Raw genomic sequence first — 15546 nt, forward strand, 5'->3', positions numbered from 1 at the left:
GTTCCTCTGGACGGTGAGGTGAATCTGACCGGACCTCTTCCTAATGGAGACGGAACCGTTCAGATGAGGGTCCAGGTTCAGGTTCCACAGACACTAAAGGGATCAGAGGGATACCAGTGTTCTGTCCACAGAGACGCAAATCAGACGACGGTCACATGCGGTATGCTGTGGGCGATGGTTATCATATGTATTCTATGATCATGCTGCCACAGGTTGTAATGTTTCAGGTAAATACGTGCATTCCTCTGTGACAGATGGACAAACACCAAGGTCCGACTCCTCATCAAAGCCCCTGGATCACGATCAGCAGACTGTCTGTGGTGTGCTTGTGTGCACAGTGGCTCTTGTAGCCATTGTTGTGTATACATTCATAAGACTGAACCTGCAGAAACTGACAAGTAAGTCTTTCATGACTAGGTATTATTGGGTGTGTTTCATTACTGGAACAATTACCAGTAGCTTCCAAGACCATCTCTGTGTCATTACTAAAAACGTGTCACTGTATGAGGCTGTTAGGGTTCAGAAATGAAGAACAAACTTTCTTACGACTCTTGTTTTTGTTATTGTTGTGTGTTTCTCCTCCAGACGTACGATGTGTATCTGTTGAGCAGCCGATCAGATTGTATCTCCAGTTTGTCTTATCCGAGGAGGAGTATGACAAATGGATGAAGATTGCTGATAACTTCTACGGTAAATACGAAATGGTTTTGAAACGCACGCGACTGTAACCATGGAACCAGGAAAACATTTATGTTGAGAATGGATCAGATTATATTTTTGTGATTTATTTTTTAATTGTTTTATGATTCAACTTGCTAGATGATATTTGCTGATACCTTTGTGTAGAGTAAAGTGCTGTATAATGACTGCTATGAGACCAAACATTGCACTGTACTGTGAGGTTGACACGTAGTTTTAACTAAATTGACCTGAGTTGGGACACCAACAATGAAGCGTTTGAGAGGAAGGAACTGGTATCTTAATCAAGATTATGAGTCCGGCAAGTTTACAAAAGATTAGCAGAATTAGGTGTCAGAAAGAACTTTTGGAGCTGCATCTGCAACATGGTGGGAGGTGGGTCTGGGCTGCAGGACAGCACTGATTAGCCCTCTGGGCGCATTGTGGGACACATATGACTGAAGCACTGATGAAGGAGGTTGTCCCCTGTGGAATACTTACGAGAGTGGGTACTTCCTGTGGAATACTTATGAGAGTGGGTACTTCCTGTGGAATACTTATGAGAGTGGGTACTTCCTACTATTCTACAGCATTAAGTATTTTGTTTTATTATTACACTTACAGTCAGTATTGGACATTGTACTGATATGTACGTTTTTGTACGACTTTGGCGACACACCCTTTAGGCTGGATAGACAGTATGCTACTGCAGTAAGGACCACGTAGCACCTGTGTAGACTGTGGTAAGCTATTGCAATGACCCTTGGGTAACTAGTGGCATGCTATTGCAATGACCCTTTATCCTGGGTAGCTAGTGGCATGCTATTGCAATGACGTTTTATCCTGGGTAGCTAGTGGCAAGCTATTGCAATGACCCTTTATCCTGGGTAGCTAGTGGCATGCTATTGCAATGACCCTTTATCCTGGGTAGCTAGTGGCATGCTATTGCAATGACGTTTTATCCTGGGTAGCTAGTGGCATGCTATTGCAATGACCCTTTATCCTGGGTAGCTAGTGGCATGCTATTGCAATGACCCTTTATCCTGGGTAGCTAGTGGCATGCTATTGCAATGACCCTTTATCCTGGGTAGCCAGTGGCATGCTATTGCAATGACCTTTTATCCTGGGTAGCTAGTGGCATGCTATTGCAATGACCTTTTATCCTGGGTAGCTGTGGCATGCTATTGCAATGACCTTTTATCCTGGGTAGCTGTGGCATGCTGCAATATTAATAACACTTTAGCCTGGTTAGCCTGGATAGCCAGTGGTATGCTATATTAAAGTGTGTTCTCTTATCAGAGGATAAAGGGGATCGTGTTTGTTAAGCTGAGATGGAGCCAGAGGAGGTGAGACAGACAGAGAGAGAGAGAGAGAAAGAGAGAGAGAGAAAGATCACCATTCTATGAGGCCCTCATAGCTGATTGTGTATTCCTTAAATATAGGAATATTCTGAATAACTAAATATGTGTATGAACCATGTGGTAATGTTTTTTTAACTATATTATAAGTTCTAAGCTAATTCTACACACATATTATGTATCTGTTCTTGAAGCAGTTACTATATAGGGCACCTAAAGTATTCGGTCACTTGTGATCCATTTAACAGCAAAAACAAAGCAGCATTTGCCCTATAAGAATAAACTGAATGTTCTTGAATAAAGCTACACACTGTGTTGTGTTATGTTCACTAGAGTCTCTTTACACTTTCACTTGACTCAAGTCCCTTAAACAGGTTCAGCTGCATTTGTTCAGAGATGTTCTCTGCTTGATTCTGGAACCTGCAGTCTTGGAGGTTTACATAAGTCATCCAAACCTGTTTGGAGAATTTTCTGGGTCAACTTTTGCGATTCTTTTTTTTTTGTCATGCAACAGCATATATATATATATATATATATATATATAGAGATATATATATATATATATATAGAGATAGAGAGAGATATATATAGAGATATATATATATATATATATATATATAGAGATATATATATAGAGATATATATATATATATATAGAGATATATAGAGAGATATATATATAGAGAGATAGAGAGAGAGAGAGAGAGAGACCTCATGAGAGAGAGAGAGAGAGAGAGAGAGAGAGAGAGAGAGAGAGATTATATGAGGCCCTCATAGCTGATTGTGTATTCCTGAAATATTATGTATCTGGTTCAGCAATTCTGAATAACTAATAAGTATAAACCGTCACATGTGGTAATGGTTCTTTTTCTACTATATTATAAGTTCTAAGATTATTCTAGGCACATGTAAGCATGTCTGTTCTTGTATATGTTACCATACAGGGCTCCATCTTCTCTCCTGTCACTTGTGATTTATTTAACAGCAAAAACAAAGGAGCATTTGTTCTATAAGGATAAGCTGAAGGTTCTTAAAGTTACACAATTTGTTGTGTTGTGTTCACTAGACTCTCCGTACACTTTCACTTGGCTGAAGGTGATACTCTTCTGGCTGGAAGTCCCTTAAACAGGTTCAGCCGCATTTATGTTCTCTGCTTGATTCTGCAACCTGCAGTCTTGGCAGAAGTTCCAAACCTGATTGGAGATTTGTGTGGGTCAACTTTTGCTTTTTTAAAGACCTCTTGCAGTTGTTGACACACACACACACACACACACACACACACACACACACACACACACACACACACACACACACACACACACACACACACACACACACACACACACACACACACACACACACACACACACACACACACACACACACACACACACACACACACACACACACACACACACACACACACACAATGCGAAGAGCTCTTTGTCTGTGTATGTGAGAGTGTAATGTAATAACTGCAAAAACGACTTTGGAATGTAATACCAGGAGCAAGATCCTAAGCACACACATTGGTGGGTCTGCTTTAAGGTCTCACATTTCACACAGTTCATGTGTAGGAACTCTGCTCACTAACAGACTATGAAACAAAGCTGTTACAGGCTAAAGTGCATATACATGTACTGTGAGTGTATAGTCGTTTAGATGTGAAGTAACCAATTGTATGCACAGCAACAACTAATGTGTGAGGTTTGAACTTTCACCCTAAGCTCTAGTGAACTGATTAAGATGAGCAGGTATAAGACAAAGATGTGCAGGGGGTGTGGGTTTCAGAATGAAAACAAAAAAATATGCTGCAGAAGAGGACAAAAAGTGGAAGAATAAAGCAGTCAAGTCAAATGGGCTCATGAGATGCCAGTCACACATCAAATGGGCTCATGAGATGCCAGTCACACATCAAATAGGGCTCATTGTAAGCCAACCATGCCTAATCTCATTAATCTTGAGGTTACATGTCATACACTATTTAAGCCATCCTGACACCAGAAGACTTTGACAAGATTTGAGAAAGATTCTTGAAAGATTTGAGTCTTAACTATTGCCCCTTATTCAAGCTTCACTCAAAAGACTACAGTCTTTCAGGAATCTTTCCCAAATCTTTGCAAAGTCTTCTGGTGTAAGGAAGGCTTTAGTCAAAGAGCGAGTTTATAATAATACAGTATGGACTATAGTTAGGCAAAGGCGCATTTCCCCATATCTGTGCATGATTTTGGGGTCACTAACACTTCACAAGAGCAGTACTATTAGGCCTTTGAATATGTTGTCAAACTATTAGGCACATAGCTTGTTGTAGTAATAACCTATGACCACTAGGAGGCCATGTATGCACATTGCACAGGCACCTTTTACAGTTTTTTTTTTAGCGAAACCTTCCACTACCACGATTCAAGGAGCAAAACATCAAACCAGATTTGCACAACTATAAGCACATTATCAACCACACATTGTTTGCAAAACACACACTGATTTACAAAACACATTTCTGTATTCAAGACACAGCAATTTCAAATAATGTCTCATCTTTGCAATTTCAAGGCACTACCTTCCAAAATACACAACATAAACCCAACTGTTGAAACACAGCTATCGGGTGTGAAAACACTTAGGTGTTTAACTGTAAACTCAACAGTGGGCAACAGGTGAGCTCTTGTCAACAACAGAAACTGAAGGCAATGTAGCATAGAGAGGAAGAGAGAGGTACATTCAGTGATTGTGCAGGAAGTTGTGTTTGTTAAGGTTTATTTTTATGTTTATATTTTTATGTATATATATATATTATATATCCTCCCTCTCCTGGGACTAATCTCCCCCACTTACTTACAACATTGTCTGTCCTGGGGTGTATTTCAAGTATTATATGTGGTTTAGTGACAAACCTGTGTAAGTTGACTCAGAGTGAGTGGTAAACCTGCTACAACAAGAGCTCTATGGCATTGTTTTAGGGTAGAGGTCACAGTCAATCATTTGTCAGGCAGGTCAAGATTACGGGGCTGGCGATCAAAGTAGTCGGCGGGTCTGGGTTCACAGGCAAAGAGTCAGAGGTTTTCCAAGACAGGCAGGTAACTGGTTCTGGGTTTGCAGGCGATTTTGGACTGAAAAAGCAAGGCTTATACAGGGCATGATGAGTGGTGAATGCAGTGCAGCTGGTAGAGTAAGCGAGGGTGAGGCAGAGCAGAGCAGGAACAGGTGGAGGTCATCAGACTTCAATCAGCTGGCGTGTTACCAGGCAGAGAGAGAGCTCATGACAATGCATCCATAAGGAATTTGCCCCTCGGGGATAAATCAAGTTTTTTGAATTGAATTGAATTGAATTGAATATATACATATATTGAATATAATAATTGAAGTATACTCGGGGTTAAGTGCCTTGCTCAAGGGCACTTCAGCTGTTCCTTCAGTCGGGGTTCAAACCGGCAACCCTTAGGTTACGAGTCCGAAGCGCTAACCAGTAGGCCACGGCTGCCCACAAAAACACTACTTAATTAGCAGACACTTTTTTTAAATGAAAAGGACCAAGCAAAACACGCCTGTTATGTAAGCAATGTGCCATTGTCCTTATGGTCATTTGTTGGCAGTGGAGGCAGCTAGGATCAGGTAAGCTGCCATCTGTTTTTTTTATTTGTCTTGTTTAGGAAATCATCAACTATTGCAAAGAACCAAGGTTAACTAAATTGCTCTTACGTCTAAATGCAATTTAGTTCCCCACCTCCTCATTCAACAAGGCTGAAGCAGAGGAAAGGGGCTTGGGTCAATTCTGATTGACCAGCACAGTCAGTGCTGAGTCACTGACACACATCGGAGATTAGTTCTCAACCAATTGGCTTCCATTACACGAGTGACTGCCCATACAGTCAGCGCAGAGTCTGAGCCATAACAACCATTCAAACAGGTTTTGCCATCATGGTTCTGTTACCACAAAGAGGTTGTGTGTGTATAGATTGCGAGTTATGGATTATGCATGTTGTGTTGCTATCAAAGCCAATTAAACTTTAGACAGCCACAGCAACTTATCATTGATCACTGGACCAAATGTTTCAGACATGAAAGAAATAAGCAGTTTATCAACAAGGCTATAGCGTTTAACTGATACATTTATGACGCTACTACTGATACAACGGTAGGCTACCGCACGTTTTAATGGCTGCGTCAGGTTAAAAGGTATGCCCTAGGCTACATGTCGCTGTTCAGTTAAATTCCTAAAAAACTATAACATATTTTTAAATTCTGTTCCAACTTTCATGGAGTAAACATGTATGACTCCTCTCTGGCCAAATTCCACAGCTTTCAAGTCAAACGTCTTTGTGTAAATCGAGTTTGAATGGAGAGAATAGAAAAGTGTTACGATTGTGCCAGTTCTGCCCTACTCTCGCATAGTAAACAAATAGAATGTTGGAACATTGCGCTCCCCAACAGCATCAGTTGTGGATAACAGAGGTCAATATCTAATAACCTACATGACCTTTATTACCTGCTTACATCATTCAATATTTAATAGCAGTTGTCAATGGAGACGTGCATCCTTTTGACTGTGTGCTTTCAGGATTATGTTATGATTTGTTATCGTCATGAAAACAAAGACATTATTATTTAGCATATGGAGCAGCAACATGACTAAAGAATGGTCTCTTTAGGAATTATTTCATTGACCTGCTTGGTCCAATGACCTCGATAAGGTAGCCAAGCTGAGTCGGAACACACAGGTTAGCTCTTAGAACAAGGGTTGAGTCCTGGCAGAAAACATTCATGTGTGGAGTAGAATTACACCCGGGCACACTCACCCAGTCTCCTCCATCAGGCCTAACTCACACACACACACACTCACCCAGTCTCCTCCATCAGGCCTAACTCACACACACACACACTCACCCAGTCTCCTCCATCAGGCCTAACTCACACACACACACTCACCCAGTCTCCTCCATCAGACCTCTCACACACACACCCAGGCTCCTCCATCAGGCCTAACTCACACACCCAGGCTCTTTGATCAGGCCTCACACACTCACCAGCTGTCTGCTGCTGCCCTCTTGTGGCTGATCAGAGGTGCATGATCAGCTACAAGAGCTTCAGAGTGTGGACATTTGTGGACATTTCTTACCAACTGCCTCAACATTTCACCAGTGGTGGACAGTAATTTGCAACTGTACTTAAATAATCTTTTCAAATATCTACTTACCTAAAGCATTCACATTTTGGTGGACTTTTTACTTTGGCTCCACTGCATCTTACGTAAAGAGAACAGACAGACAGTGTCCACATTTAAGCACATCAGGGGTAGTGCACAGCTCACAATATTGTTGACTAATTTGCCTTTAGCTGACATTGTCTGACAGGCTGAGTAATACTCAGTGCCTGAGAGGTGGGCATTTAAATGCTGTGGAGAAAGACATTCTTCAATGGGGGAGAAATCCTAGTGGCCTGGATTTTATTTAGGATTTATATAAATCAATATAAAGCACAGGTAGCAGTACGTCTAACCCTCCTCTCATCACCACCGATGAACTCTCTCAGCTGATATGGGAGTGGTTTGGGTGGCAGAAGGTGTGCTCACAGTGCTCACAGTAATTTGCAACTGGCAGGAAGTGTGCTCACTTCCTGTCACTTGTGTGAAGCAGTTGACAGTCTGACCGGCAAGACATAAATTACTGTACACAATTGTTATTGTGGTGTCTTTAGCCTATCACACTTTGACTCATGTGCAGAATATGGGTGAGGCTTGAAAAATGTGCCAGTTTGTTTTCTTGAGTTGACACGATCTGAGCACCAAATGTTGGCTACAAGAAGACATGGGTGTGTTTACCTGTGTCTACTTATCTGCTGGCATGTATCAAATGGATCAGGTAGGCTACAGTTTTTTCTACCTTTCATATCAATATAAGTATTCCTTGTCAGAACAAACCAATACTGGTTGAAACATTACTTTCACTTTTATGCTTATTTTCATACAAACTCACTCATGTCATGACATCACAAACTATATTGCCAAAATACCTGAAATGAGTGAAACTTCGGCTAAGATTTTACACTTTGAACATGGCGTTGTTATGAAAATGATTTGTCAGCGATTTGCCTTGTAGACAGTCCAGGTAGAGATTCCATGTGCAAAGGGCCATGTTGTAAATAAGTGCTCTGTGGGTGTGAAGGGGGAGGGGGTTGGGATGGGAGTGGTGGGGTGAGTGTCATGAGTGTGTCATGAGTGTCAAGGTGTCATGAGTGTTCATGCGTTGGGGAAGAAAACCGCTCCTGGGCCTGTTGGTACATTCATACACAGAGACACATCAAAGCAACCAGTTATACCACATTAGGAAATTATTTCCCTTCCTCATTATTTCTCACATCTCAGTGGGATTGTGGGGAATGTGTTCGTTATGTTCCCCTGTTGACACCACCCACGTTAAGGAATCTGTCTCAACTGTAGGATACTCTCTTATGTGTTCTTCCCCCAGATGTTGACACACTTGAGGTCCAGTACACAGTGTATCGTGGCCCAGGTGGCAAGCTGCAGTTTCAGCAGACAACTCTGTTCAATGGACACGTGATATTTACCTGTAGCAGCCCAACACTGAGAGACCAGCCAAGACAGGACTGGGTAACACACTCATTCACCCAAGAGGAACTGGAGGAAAGACACCAGCAGTGTGCAAGTCAGTGTTATGAGCACTTTCCTTGGTTTGAGAAGATAGATGAAACCATCACTGTTACAGCAGGTCAGTGGAATAACAAACAATCAATCAATCAAACAAACAAATTACTGTAATAAATAGATTAATGAATAAATAAATGGGGGTCATTCCATGCCAAATCAAACAAAAACCAAGAAAATGGTTGCTGCACCATCTTATATTTTGTCAAAGTTTGCCTATCTAATGTTTAGGTCCCAAAACTAAGAACTGTAAAATATTTTTGCTAAATTCCAATGTTTCATGCATTTTTTCACCCTTGATTTTGTATCGTTTTTACACTTTCAGAAAGGGCGCCGTGTTTTGGCATTAACGTATTACTGTATTACCTCATGCCACCCCACTCACTGAGAATGTTGTACGGACTTTGAATGGCTCTGTCATACTAAGAACATGTTTGTCTTCCACTCTGCAATGTTTGGGCTGCCTATAAATAATAATTTATTGTATTAATGGCCAAACATTGCTTACCAGACAATGTGATTTTCAGGCTGTAAAACTGAAGTAATATCAAGGGTCGATCAAGGGTTAATACATAGGATTTGAGCAGAAATATTTTAAACTCTTTGGTTTTGGGACCCAATGTAGTAACAATAACAAAGAAGTGTTGAAGGAAGAAGTATACAATATATTTTTTGTTGTAGCAATTTGTGAATATTTTCTTCATAGCTGTTTATTTTCATTGACTTAAAATACAGTAATATGATAATAGAATATAAAAGAATAAAGTAGAAAATAATAAATTATGCATTCTTTTGACACTATTACAGGGGTTGTTCAGAGACGTCGTGGCTGTATAACCAACAGATCAGGAGTATTTCCATTTGATAAGTGGGCTGTAGATGGCGAAGAATTCCTGACCTTTGACCCCCAGACTCTTAAATGGACAACACAGACTGATGAGGCCAGCCATTTAGCAACAGAGTGGAATACACAGGCCACACACAGACTTGAGAAACCGTGCTTACAAAGATTTTGGTCAAAATTTGTGTAGCAAGGTCCACATTTTGAAGAAGGAGCAAGCAGCAAGGCCCAGTGATGATGCACACACAGGTACATTATGTGAAAATTAAGTGTGTGTTCACAGTGCTTACTATCTTGTCCAGCCCCTGAGTAGGGAAATGAGGGTGGAGGAAATGGGCCCTAGACCAGGATGTGAATATTCATGATCTAAACCAATCAGACCAACTCCGAGCTCTGATCTGGCTTTTTTGCCTCACCTTCCATCAGTTAGTACTGGCAGTGTTGTGGGATTTTGAGATTGATTATTGTGCTTTACCAATATTGTTTTGGTGTTTGCCATGTTTTATTCAGACAGACCTGTAGGTTAGCAGTAGCTTTATCTCTATACTGTGTGTAATGGCTTTGCTATTAAATGTAGGCATGGGGGTGTTGGTATATTGAGTGCTGTAATTGAGATATTATGTTACAGTGCGTTCATGCGCATGGGAAAAACATTTTTCCCAGTAAAAACATCATCTTTGCCTTAACCTTTGTTGAGACATCCATGTTTTTTACACATTCCATATTCCAAAGCATATGAACGCTTGCAATGGGAAAAATAACGTAATCATGGGGGCGGTCCCTGATATTCCCAGGTGGCATGAATGGTCCATTCGTCCATGTTTTGATTGGATGACAGCGTATATATTTGCTAATGAAGAAATGCCACTTTTTATTGTAGGTATGGAGCTACATATATTTGCCAAACACATCCCAGGAGGAACTGTTACATATTTGCAGTGTCATGTGACAGATTCTGACCTATCAGGACTGAGGATCCAGTTAACTAAAGATGGGGTTCCTCTGGCCAGTGAGCTGAAATTGATCGGACCATGTCCCAATGGAGATGGGACAGTTCAGATGAGAGTCCAGGTTAAGACCACAATGGACAACAGCAGAACATATCGATGTGAAGTTCATAGTGAGAATTTCAACAAGTCTGTTGTCTTTGGTAAGATCAACATCTGTGTAAAATGAGAATTAACTAACACTGTATCCATTGAAAGCAGAAGACGTTAACTGTAAACTCTGTTTTTACAGGTGACCAATCAGCTCACCAGATTACTGTGATTGGGACTGTTATATGTGCTGTCGTTGGGACTGTTACATGTGTGATTGTACTTATTGGTGTAATTTATTGGTGTCGGCAAATACCAGGTAAGGTGTTCTGTGTTTCAGCTAAACAGCACTGTGTTTTACTGATGGTTCACTATTACTGATTACTGCCTCTAATTGCCACATATAGGTTTCGTACGAGCCCCAACTGATGAAAACTCCTCATCTTCGGACTCAACTCAGGCAGTGTCCTTTCACAGAAATCAGAAGAAAACAACTACGTGTGATACAGCATTAACAAACTGCACAGTCAAAATGTCTACTTGAGTGTTTCAGGGGTTATGACTAGAGCCATAGAAAGAGAAAGTTGTGACTCTTTGATGTCACTGCAACACAATCAATAGTTCCAAAACCCTGTGCTGAATAGACCTCTGAAGTGTGCCTACAAAAAAGCTACCATCTTTACCCATATACTGTAAGGAGATCTGGTATCTTGCGATAACATGGTGATTTTAATTATCGCACCTGTTAAACTTGCGAGGAGTTAGTGATTGGAAATGCAGAAATGCATTGGAAATGCTGGCTAACGCCAAACATCTCATTGAGATGGGGTCTGAAAACTACACTTTTTAGCGCACGTGGAACACTTAATTATAAAAAAAATTACACGCACATGTTGAATGAAATTTGACTTGTGCTGCAATTAAATCAATATACAATTAAGACAATAATGAGACCAAAATGTGTTAATTTATGTTGCCTAACAAAACCTATACAACAGAAAACGTTTGTCTTAACACATAGATTTGCAATTGCAAACTCTACCGAAATTATTTGTAGCCTATGTGGTCTTGCGTAAAACTTTATCAGGTAACCAGTCGGCTAAAAATGCTTAGTTGTTTGATGCTGTATGAGACATTTTACTGCACAACAAAATGATTACACGTTGGGCTTAGAGGGCAAACTGTACAATTTTACTTGATCTGTAAGACAATAAAGAGACCAAACAGTAGGCTACGAGAAGGAGTTATAGTGGGCTACTGACTTGTCATTACATGAACAGTGGGCATTCACAGGTATAATGGGGAACTTTTCTTCATGTCACATGAATCACGATGGGCATTCACAGGATCCGGGAACTTCAGCCTTCTGAGTTGTCACAAATGAATGCCTTGCTACTACGAACATTTCCCTTGAACTGTACTTCTGCCTCGTTTCATCCGCCCTGTTGTGTCATCCCCCAGGACTTCCGGACCACCCACCACCGGCGCCATGGGGACTTCGCTGCCACTGGGGGGACACAACACAGCACATTTGCAAACCCTGGAGCCTTCACTCCCCTCCCCTTTTCCCTTAAGTTTAATAAACTTTCTGGTGTGACGCAATTGTGGTCCTCTGGTCTGTCTGAACCGTGACATACAGCGTAAAACTTTATCTAGCTTCATCTAACTAGTTTATCAGGTGACCAGTCTGCAAAAATGCTTGTTTGGTGCTGAATGAGACATTTTACTGCACAACAACATTATTACATGTTGGGCTTAGAGGGCAAACTGTAAGATTTTGCTTGATCTGTATGTTACCTGGCTGATGGGGCACGGGAGAAGCAGCCTGTCAGCTAGGGATGTGCCTTCGCTGCTGGCGTTTGAAACAGTGTCGAGCTTCGAAGCATAAGTGTTTGAACAGTGTTTGAAGTGTGGTTCAAAAGCGCCCATGTCCGTGACCATGGCTTAGTGAGGCTTTGTGGTGTTTCAATTTGGTTTGGACAGGTGGCACACTTGTCGCGCGAGCCAATTACCCGAGTAAACACCTGTTTGATCTAAATTACAAAGTCCCAGAATGCTTAAGTCATTCAAACACATCCTATCTTTGTGGTTTTTGTGAGGAGAGAGATTTTAAGAGATATAGCGACATAGAGACATATAGAGATATAGCGATTTATAGTGCATTCTTGTGATTGATAGGTTAGTGATATAGATTAATTGACAGGCTAGAGACAGACAGTAAGCGATAGTTTAGATAGATATAGTCTGGTGACGTTAATATTTAGATAGTGGCAGAAGTAAAAAAAATATATGACTGATGCCTTTATTTCAAGAACAGCTGACCCTTTGAAATACTGGCAGGAGAGGAGAGTGGTTTATCCAAACCTAACTGTGATGGCAAAACATTTTTTGTGCATGCCAGCAACAAGTGTGCCTTGTGAAAGAATTTTTTCCAAGGCTGGGGAGGTTTATTCAAAAACAAGAAACAGATTAAATGCCAAGACGGCAGAACAACTGTTATTCCTAAATAAAAATGTATGTTGACATACAAAAAATGTGTTGTTTATTTTTCCCATGTCGTACCTGATTAGTCTAACCTGCTACACATGTATCCTTTATTTCCCTACAACATGTTCCAAAAAAAAAAACCCTGGGCCATAAGCATAGCCTACATTTTAAAACCATTGTAGCATTTTCCTCTCCAGCATATTCCAAAGGATAATGTACTATGAAACTGAAATAACAAAACATCTAACTGGCAGATATAAAAATGTTCTAGTTACTGAAGCGCATATACTAGTCTGAAATTTCTAAGCACCAGTCGAACACCGCCGCCGGCCCGAATACAAGTGTGTTAACCACTGAACCACGTGGCTGTGGACGAAATCTTGCGTTCCATGTTGGCTATTTATATTCTTCGTCTGAAGCAGTTGTGCTTCACGGTCAAAATGTGATGTTAGCAAAACTGGCCACTAGATGTCACCATGGAGTTACGTGTGTCGGATTGTTTGGAAACATCGACACATTCCGGCGCAATTGCTTCGAACGTTTTGTTGTTTCACAAAGCCTCGTTCTGCCCATCCCTACTGTCAGCGACCATGCCTGCTATAGACGCTTACTGAACTGCTATGGTGCTGCGCATCTGGCGTGCCCTGCGCGCGACCGCGCAAGTTCACGTGACAAAGGAAGAGATGTGTGGTCGGGTGTGCGCAAGGAGATGGCTCATTTCGGGGCATTGTTTCAGTCGTTTTTAATGGCTCAGGTTTTCAAAAGATCATTTCAAAACCGACCTCAGTAAAATCTTAATAATATTAATAATTAAAAAAAAAAAAAACAAGTTTCAAAAGGGCATTTTCGTTGATAAAGGGCAAACTTCCTAGTGCTTTAGCACCACCTAGTGTCTATTTATGCACGCCTATGACTGCAGATTTTGTATGCGCACACTAAAGTCATAAATGTGTAACAGTAAAGTTGAAGTTGTACATATTTTTTATATCTTGTTAACACAAAATAGGGGCTACGGGTTCACAAATCCTTCTTACAGGTACACAAATCCTATCCTGTGAGTCACAACTTTCAAGAGTCATGCACTCGACACTTTTGCTCCAATTGTTGCAGCGCAGTTGGTGCGAAACACATTTGCACATCCGTGTTTCATAATCTGAGAACATGCACAACATTCGTGCATTTGCAAACCCAAATGTGAACTAATGCATCCGAAGTTCGTTTGTCATTAATAAAATTCTACAGATCGCTTTGATTTTCTTGAACAACTACGAGTCAATTGATACAAGTGCTCGAATCTGCTTCTACAAATGATGGATACTTTTGCACCTCGCTAGGATATATATTTGGAGCAAAAAGATTTGTATGTGTGCACGTCGAGCGAATCGATCGAGAAAACAACAGACATAGGTTTAAGTCTGCATGTTCTGCTTTTGTCAAGCGGTTGGGCCGTATATCTGAACAAAATAATTCTGAACGTACCGTAGTATTTCTGATGGATATTATGTAAATGAGCTTGTGTCTGAACGAAGCAAAGAACATGCAGCGTTCATGTGCGTGTTCAACCACGTTCAACCATGCGGAGATTCTGTTGATGTGCGTCAGTGTCGTTCACACATACAGTATGACTGCATCATGTAAGCATGTTAGCATCATCGTTTGACAAAGATCTGCATATACTGCGGAGGGCATGTTTGAAAGATACTAGTGAGTGGTAAACCTCCTAACAAGCACCCTATGGCATTGTTTGTTAGGAGAATGATGTTATACAGCTCTTCTATTAGGAGGTTTACCACTACTCTGAGTTAATTTACCCAGGTTTGACACTAAACTACTTACTTGGAATACCCCCCTGTTCTTTCTTTTGTCCTGTCTTATATGCTGTGTTACGTTTCATGTCACTCCCCCATGAAGAAATTGCCCCAAGGAGATGAATAAAGTTTTTTGAATTGAGGTGATGATTGCTGAATGTATGGGCTTGAAATCGTGTACAATTACTGACTACACTTTCTGTACCATGAGCGAACTTGATGAAGCGCTAGGCGAAACGCGTTGTTCGTTCAAAAAATAAATATTAAGTTAATAGTAATCAGTGTGCGGTGATTCTTGATCTTTCACTCTAAGAGTTTTAGGACGTTAGCGCATCAGTTGTGGATTGAGGTCAATATCTAATGACCAGGCCATTATTACCTGCTTACATCTTTCTTTATTGAATAGTAGTTACAGTAGTGTAACAAAGAGACTCTTGTGTGTGGGTGAGGAAACCTGTGTTGTGAATTGTACCTGTGATTGAGAACACCTGCATGCTGATTGTGATTTGGGGAGAAGGAAGGTGTGTAAAAGGGAGAGGGCGAGGAATGGTGAGTGTCCTGGGGAGCGGTAGCCTATGGTTTGCTGCGAGTCGACCAAGCTAAGCACTCAGTTTAGGGCTGCCGGCGGTGAAGCTAGGTAGCGGGACTGGAGGGTGAGGTTCCAGCGTTAGGTAGG

The sequence above is a fragment of the Alosa alosa genome, chromosome 3 (genome assembly GCF_017589495.1).
Source record: "Alosa alosa isolate M-15738 ecotype Scorff River chromosome 3, AALO_Geno_1.1, whole genome shotgun sequence".
Taxonomy (NCBI): domain Eukaryota; kingdom Metazoa; phylum Chordata; class Actinopteri; order Clupeiformes; family Clupeidae; genus Alosa; species Alosa alosa.